Below are 9,447 nucleotides of genomic sequence, written 5' to 3' on the forward strand. Positions count from 1 at the left end.
CATGAGCGAGACACGGCCATGAGCGGATAATCAGCATTGTGTTGTTATGTGTAACGGCTGTCTTCATAAATGGACCAAGGCGCAGCAGGTATGTGAATACTCATCTTTAATTAAAATTAAGGAGTAAAGCATCCACTTAACACAAAAAGGTGACAACAGTGACAGTTCTGCAGGCTATAAACGCAGTGCAAAAACAACCAGCCACAAACCCCAGTGACAAACATACTCCTACATATATGACTCCCAATCAGGAACAACGATCCCCAGCTGTTCCTGATCAGGAGTCACAAGACACACAGAACATTCAAACACACACGACTGCCACGTCCTGACCCCCAAACTACTACAACAGCTCCATCTGCTGGTCAGGACGTGACAGTACCCCCCCTCAAGGTGCAGACCCCGGAAAGCACACCACAAAAAAAAAAACACCAACAAACAAAATCCCCAACAAAACCCATAAACACTAACCCTTAAACAATAAGGGAGGGAAGGGAGGGTGGCTGCCGTCAACGACGGCACTGTGCTACACCCTCCCTCCCCAACCCACCTATCCTGGAGGTGGCTCAGGTGCAGGACGTGGACCTCGCTCCACCTTCGGCGTCGCCCACTTTGATGGCGCCGATAGCTGCGCCGGGCAGGAGGGCCACTCGGGCTGGGCCGGGGGGGCAGGAGGGCCACTCGGGCTGGGGGGGCAGGAGGGCCACTCGGGCTGGGCCGGGGGGGCAGGAGGGCCACTCGGGCTGGGCCGGGGGGGCAGAACCGGGCAGTCTGGCCACTCTGGCTGGGCCGGGGAGGCAGAACCGGGCAGCTCTGGCCACTCTGGCAGAACCGGGCAGCTCTGGCCACTCTGGCAGAACCGGGCAGCTCTGGCCACTCTGGCAGAACCGGGCAGCTCTGGCCACTCTGGCAGAACCGGGCAGCTCTGGCAACTGTTGACTGGCGGGCAGCTCTGGCGACTGTTGACTGGCGGGCAGCTCTGGCGACTGTTGACTGGCGGGCAGCTCTGGCGACTGTTGACTGGCGAGGCTGGGCTGACACACTAGACTCCTGATGCGTGGGGCTGGTATTGGACGTGCCAGCCTGGAGACACGCACCTCCATGCTAGTGCGTCTGGCGGGAAACACCAGACCGAAAGGGCGCGCTGGCGGTCTTGATTGCAGGGTTGGCATCACCCCTTCCGGCTCGATGCTCACCTTGCCCTGGCACCTGCGGGGCGCTGGTACTGGGCAAACTGGGCTGTGCGTCCGTATAGGCGAGATGGTGCGTACCTCAGCGTAACATGGCGCCCTCCACCTCATATGCACCTCCCTGTAGTCACGGGTAGCTGGCTTACGGCTCTTCCCTGGCCTGGCTACCCGATTGCCCCCCCCCAAAAAAATGATTGGGGGTGCCTCTCGCGCTCGTTGCGCTCTCTCTCCTCGTAATAGCGCCTCTCCGCTCTCGCCGCTTCAATCTCCCACTGCGGGAGGCGATAATCCCCAGCCTGAGTCCATGGTCCCTCTCCGTCCAGGATCTGTTCCCAAGTCCATTCCTCCCTTTTTCTCTCCAGTGGCTTCCTCCTCTTCTGCTGCTTGGTCCTTTGGTGGGTGGTTCTGTAACGCCTGTCTTCATAAATGGACCAAGACGCAGCAGGTATGTGAATACTCATCTTTAATTAAAATTAAGGCGTAAAGCATCCACTTAATAACACAAAAAGGTGACAACAGTGACAGTTCTGCAGGCTATAAACGCAGTGCAAAAACAACCACCCACAAACCCCAGTGACAAACATACTCCTACATATATGACTCCCAATCAGGAACAACGATCCCCAGCTGTTCCTGATCAGGAGTCACAAGACACACAGAACATTCAAACACACACACAAGACTGCCACGTCCTGACCCCCAAACTACTACAACAGCTCCATCTGCTGGTCAGGACATGACATTATGCTTTAAAAAATGCCAAGCTAGTCACGTATGGAATAAAAGGGTATGTTATAACCGTGGGGAAGTGTTTATTTGAATACAGAGGATTTGATGAAACACCATTCAAGCACCGTTGAAGGCAGAGGAAGTGAATGTTAATATGTTGGTGGTGTATTTGGGTTCTTTGCAAAAACCTGGGGATTGAGTGCACAGCAAATACCATTAACTGTATTTTTCATAGGCTTTAGCATGAGTCGAGACTTGTTTGGTTGTGCATATAAACTCAGTGGAGTTTTCCTTAATCAAACTTGTTTTGAGGAGAGCTGTGCCTCGAGGGTAGAATGAATGTGATTGGTTGGATGAAAGCGCAATACAGTCAGTGGCCTGGTGAGAGTGAAATAAATTAAAGGCTTGCTAGCAGAGGTCGCAACACATGGGTTGTTATACACAAGGTTGCTGGTTCAAGTCCCACCCCACCCCCTAATCTTAACCAGTCACATAACCCAAACCCTAATCATACCAATTGGAATTACTTGCCATAAATTAACCAATCACATTTTATGGCCAAATTTATCCAATCATTTTTTCTGTCCTCGCCCTTACAGCGAGATGTAATAAGGAAAACTCCAATCTGCACACATAAAGACACAACCTTGTCCTGTCAAATTGGTGCTTGACTAACAGTATAATACAAAAACATTCTCTCCACTGCCCCAAATTAATCTGTAACCATTTTAAAAGCTCCCATTGCTGTAAGACTAAATATGATCAAGTTTGGAAACAAAATTATGTGAGTGCTTATTATTGCCCTCCATTTTGTTGAATTCATTCTTCTCCCCACAGAGTCTTGGACGGTGTCTACAGTCTACAACAGTGCCTGAGGCTTTTAGCCGGCAGATCATTTAAAAACAATTTTTGCTGCCTTTCAGACAAATGACCCAAATGCCTTCATTAAATGACCCAAGTAGCTTTGTGAAGAATCCGACTGTTACTGTTAACACAGACCCAGGCATTTAAATACTGTAACGAGTTTTACATTTACATTTTAGTCATTTAGCAGACACTCTTATCCAGAGCGACTTACAGTAGTGAATGCATACATTTCAACAACAAAAAATTCCCATACTAGTATCTAACACCAGCTCTGAGAGATTCAGACAGAGCGTCAGTAAGTCCCGCGAGTTCAGATAGCCTATCTCTAAATCCTGATCAATGCACAGCCATGTAATCAAACAGGCTTTTGCAACGATTGATGCCCTTTCTGAATCTGCAATTCAAATGTAGCTTTATCATTCTGCCAAGAATGAACCTGGCTATCAAACCCCCCCGTCTGGGCCTGTTGACACATGAGTGCTGAGGAGAATGTAATTTCCAAGGCCTTAAACCAAAGTTCAGTTTTGTCTGGTTGTCAGAAGTAGAACATTTGATAGACATAAAATAGATGTCTTGAAGCATTCTGGCTTGAAGCATTTCATTTAGCTCAAAACTGGGTTGTTGAACGTAGTTGTTTGATGAGAGGCAGCCCTAATGCTTAAAGGTCAATGCATTTTTGGGTAACAATTAAATACCTTACTATGATTGTTTTCAATTAAAACTGTCAAAAATAATAAAAAAATATATTCTTAGCAAAGAGCAATTTCTCAAGTAAGAATGTTGCTAGGACTTTCTGGGAGTGGTCTGAGTGGGGAGGGGAAAATTGAAAACCATCTTTTATTGGCAGAGAAGTTTGGAACTCCCTTTCTTGATAGAAACTAATCAGATAATATAGTGTTTGATACAATCTTTTTGGAATAATTTTACATAATGTAACACATTTGTTAAACTTAATGATCCAGGGATCAGAAACCCATCGGCTGTAAGCTGTAAAAACATTAAGACATATCTCAAAACCACAGCATATGTTGGTTCAGTCCTGTTATTAAATTCCCCTCATGGGAGCGTACAACACATATCCCTTTACTTCAAGATGTACCGTATGAAAACATACCCTGAAAACAATTATACCCTGAAAACAATTATACCCTGAAAACAATTATACCCTAAAAACGAATATATGCTAATCAATCAAGTCAAGAACACTGAGAGCCCTGACAGTCAAGAAGGGAAGTGTTAGCCGTGTGTGTGTGTGTGTGTGTGTGTGTGTGTGTGTGTGTGTGTGTGTGTGTGTGTGTGTGTGTGTGTGTGTGTGTGTGTGTGTGTGTGTGTGTGTGTGTGTGTGTGTGTACTCCTGCCACCTCATGCCTTGTGCACATCTGGCCTTGGTGTGTATCAATATCGAAGCAGAAAAGGGCAATCTGCAGTTACTACATCAATTCTTAAAGTTGTAAATGAGTTATATACCGTTCCTTCAGAAAGTGTTTATACCCCCTTCCACATTATGTTGTGTTACAGACTGAATTCAAAATGGATTAAATATATTTTATTTCTCACCCATCTACACACAATATCCCATAATGACAAAGTGAAAACATATTTTAAGACATGTTTGCAAATGTTTTGAAAATGAAATACAGAAGTATCTGATTTGCGTACGCATTCACACCCCTGAGTCAATACTTTGTAGAAGCACTTTTTGGAGCAATTACAGCTGTGAGTCTTTCTGGGTAATTATTATTATTTTCAAAAATGTTCGATCTCTGTTCATTTGGTTGTTGATCATTGTTAGACAACCATTTTCAGCTATTGCCATAGATGAAGAAAAAAAGTAAGTTAAAACTATAACTCAGCCACTCAGGGACATTCCCTGTCTTCTTGGCCTTGTGTTTTAGGTTATTGTCCTGCTGAAAGATAATTTAATCTCCCAGTGTCTGGTGGAAAGCAAACTGAACCAGGTTTTCCTCTAGGATTTTGCCATTCAATTTATTTTTTATCCCGAAAAACACCTCAGTCCATAACAATTACAAGCATACCCATAACCTGATGCAGCCACCACTATGCTTGAAAATATGAAAAGTGGTACTCATTAATGGGAATAACTAGTCAGTTGCACAACTGAATGCATTCACCCGAAATGTGTCTTCTGCATTTAACCGAACAACTTAATCAATGTCCACATCATCAGCATCCAGGGAGCAGTTGTGGGTGTTAATTGCCTTACGCATGGGCGATTTTTCTACATTGCTGGCTCAGGGATTTGAACATGCAACCTTCTGATTACGTCCCAACGCTCTAACCACCTTCCACCCTAATGTGTTGTGTTGGATTTGCCCCAAACATAACAAAAAGTGAATTGCTTTGCATCATTTTATCAGTATTACTTCAGTGCCTTGTTGCAAACATATACTCTAAGATTGTTTTACCCCAATATTTGTAAACAATGTAAATGTAAACAAACACATGTAGCCTCAAAACATGGTTCAAATTATAATTGTTGATATCATGGATGGTCAGTCCTTGCATCCATAGCTCGGTCTATGAATTTGAGAATTGTTACATTTCTCCTGCCCCATCCCTCAGCTCTTTACCAAAACAGAGGCGGCGTGTCTGCTTGTTATTGTTTCAACCGCGGATTGGCTCTTTATGTGATTACGTGAGGGGAGCTTGTGGCTGAGAGCCTAAATATTTGTCCCACTGACTGAAAGCCTAAATCGATCACTTCAATTACAGCAATGGAGGCTCCTCAGAGGAGGAAGGGGAGGACCATCCTCCTCACTGAATATAAAAATATATGTATATATTGATCCTTTTTAGATAAAACTATACTAAATATATTCACATGTAACTAAATAATTGATTAAAACACACTGTTTTGTAATGAAGGTCTACAGTAGCCTCAACAGCACTCTGTAGGGTAGCACCATGGTGTCGCTGGAGGACAGCTAGCTTTCGTCCATTTTGCATTCACAGTACTGATTGAAACTTCTTTGATCAAAACAATTTTTCCTTACATGTACTTAACAAGAACCTGCTAATAAGGAATACATTTGTTACACAGACCCGTTCTGAATCTTAGCAAAAACGTCTGATGAGCAACACACGACCATGGTTTCCCCCATTGTATTTGAAATGCAGATAAAGTGAGTTTGTCTGCTAATCAGTGTTGTGGGGAATAGGCTACACAAACACGTTGTCTGTTTCGGTTCATATTATGTCTTGGTTCATTTTACATATGAATCTTCCTATACTTAAATTGAAATCATTACCTAACACGTTATATTACTGTTGTGACACATCACGTCTTATCTGAATGTCCCACTCTGTCATGCATCATGACATATTATGCAAATAATAATCTTGCGACAGCCTGCGCCTTGCACGTACAGTATATACCCATATATACATTAATGTAAAGATATCCATGAGCTTTTGGGGACAGCTGTCCCACAATATATCTGTATTAAAACAATGAACATTCTGCTGAGTTTGGCCATTTCGCAGAGAGTCCTTCCCTTCTCTTCTCAACAAACATTTGATTTAAATATTTGTCCCACTGATTTAATGATTCCCTGTGGACCGTGCAGGTCATGAAATTGCTCTGCTACCAACAGCATTTCTGCTGATGTGAGGTAATTTGTGCACAATATAATAACCAGATTTATTGGTGTGGGAGGAGAGAAGATATGACAGACTAATCGCTACACACACTGAACACACACACACACACAGACAGTACATGGAAGCACACACATGCATGCATGCACCAACACAAGCAAGAGTGTGCAAACACGCACACGCGCACACAGACAGACAGACAGACAGACAGACAGACAGACAGACAGACAGACAGACAGACAGACAGACAGACAGACAGACAGACAGACAGACAGACGGCAGGCAGACTATTTTTGTTGAGAATTACTAGTTATTTTGCCTTTAAAAATGTCCCAACAAATAAAGAAAATATGGATAAAATGTAATAAATAATTCAAACAAGGAAATGTTTCCAGATACTGTTCAGGCCAGTGTTTGACTGTATGGGAATTCATTGGCCTCCATTTCCATTTCCCCCCTGTGTTCAGGGTAACAGTATGTTGGTAGAGTCTGATTATGTACTAATTCTAATTAGATATGAACTCCAATCCTAGGGTGACATCCACCCAGACTTTCCCTTCTGTAATGAGTCCCGCTGGACTGGACTGGAGCATCCAGATTCCACACCTCTAATAGGAGGAGAGAAATAATAGCCAGGCCTGATAGAGGAGGACAAAGTTAAGCAGTGAGGGAAGGGGAAACAAAATAATGGAAAAACTTTGGGGACACTACTTAAAGATCACAGGAATATTACTTTATTACCTATTGGAAGCTTGTTATGGTGTCTTATTGTAAGGCATAGAATAATGGTATGTCTCTGTACAGCCTGGTCAGTAACATTAGACTGCTACAGATGTAGGATCTTAATTTGATCGCCCTGTTGCAGGAGAACTTTCCTGCAATGCAGAAAATTTGAAACTTAGTAGTGTATTAGAGGTTAAAAAGGCTTCTGAAGTAATTCAAATTTTACTGTTTTATTGTTTTACTGTTATTTAGTCAGGTATCAAGAGCTTACGGGCACTTTTAACAGTTATACTGTAATAGCCATATCCAATGTTGAGTAACTCATTGGAACTCACCATGTTATTTGACAAAGCCCCACATTTTTCTGTCTACTGGTTTCACAGCATAGACAAATGACAGTTCAGTTTGACACATTGCTCACTGGCCAGGGCTACATCCCTCTTGTCTGGCATCAGCACCTGGCTTCCCTCTGCAACTTCCATCCACCGTGTCATTTCAGATAGACTTTTTCTATACAATGAACTGCCAAGGAAAGATGTCATCATGGATAGCGATTCCTCTTTTTCAGGGTACATACCACACTGATGGTGGAACTCCTTTGTCAAAAGCCTGCTCAAATACTAGATGATCACTTTGAAAGATATAGTGTTTTATCTGGGATAGTCTTGTGGGAGATTAGTGCAATGCATTATGTCAATTGTTTAACTCAGGAACCACAACTGCGTATTAGTGTACAACAGGGCAATTTTAAAGACATGCTTTATGAGTTGCGGCAGCATGCATGCATCTTCTCTTCACACTTCCTCAAGGGTTCTTTGGGAAGGGTGATGGTCCTATGTGGTACCACAATGACTCAAAGAAACCTTAGAGCCCTTGAATGGGTCTTTGCAGTTCAGAAAAGGGATCTTTCCTCTTTTAATGATAATTCAAATGTAGGGGCGGCGGCTCATTCAAATATTTGGGGGCCATGGTTTGCGCAAAGTCATTTTTTGTGTACCCGTGAGTGAAAGTATCATACATTCCAGTTTATCTAATCTGTTCTGTTATGCCATTACATTTCAAATATGACTATTGCTAGTGACAGTGTCTTCTGAAAGACTGACATATGTCCCTGTGTCAACTGGTTCTCAATTCTCTCCTTAGGGCGCTAGCAAACCTGATTCAACGTTTGTCAATTAACACAATTATAAACCTATGGAATTATATCAATATAATATAGCTGACAAGACAAAATAACCCTGTATGGTTCTTTAAAGCATTCTTAATAGAAGCGTTCTCCGTAAAGATGTTGGATGATGTTTTAAAAGGGTATTCCCCAAACCTTGTACCTAATTCAACAGTGAGCTGTAGTGAATCTGGAATCTGGGTTGAGGACCCTGCCTCAAAGTAATAGTGCCTTGATTCTGCTACTTTCCAAGAGCTCATCTTTCTACAACAGGTTTCCAAGTGGTACGCGACATAAAATGTTGCCTTTGTTTGATCCTAGGCATACCATAATACACATAATATGGGGCAAGAAGAAGGTCAATGGGTCGCCGAGGTTATTCCTCAGGTAAACTGCTGAGAGAACAATTGACAGGTGACGCCCACAGATTGTCTCTGGATCAAAGCTACTGTGTGTCCCGGGAGGGGTGTGCCAAATTCACCCAGACAGCTCCTAGTTCCAGGGTAAAGCAATCCGAGAGTTCATTAAGAACAAGAGGACATCTTCATGGTGTGTTGAGGCCCTGGAGAAACTGTTGGCCTCTTAATGTTTCTAATGTTGAGCATTACCGGATAGAACTCTGATCAGGAAAAATAGGGTACCATGACATGGGCTAATATCAGAAAGAATACTAATGCTATTAATATCACATGAAACAAGAATATCAGTAGTATTTTTACACCATACAATCCATTGGCCACAGACATTGGACACAGTGACTGAAAAACCCCAGGATGGAAATTGCGCTCTAATAATTTAGCAATTTGTCTGAATTTGTATGACTACAAAGCGTACAGAATATACTTTCTTGAAATGGCCATAATAAACAAATCAATTAGGTCACTAATAATTGTTTCCCTGTACTAAAGACAGTAATTTACTGCATGTCTGTCTTGCAAAGCATCGCATTAGCTATCAACCAGAAACAAAAAGCCATGAAGGTGCCAAGTACCTTTATTCACATTAGCCTCATACAGCAGTTTTCAGTTGTATTTTTAGCGAGCACATGTCCTTAAGGAAATAACATCCAAAGTCTAATACACAATAATACATTAATAAATACTTAAATATTATTATATCCTTTAGATCATTTAAGGTTAATCTATCCTATGTGGC

The sequence above is a fragment of the Salmo salar genome, chromosome ssa19 (genome assembly GCF_905237065.1).
Source record: "Salmo salar chromosome ssa19, Ssal_v3.1, whole genome shotgun sequence".
NCBI classification, from domain to species: Eukaryota; Metazoa; Chordata; class Actinopteri; order Salmoniformes; family Salmonidae; genus Salmo; species Salmo salar.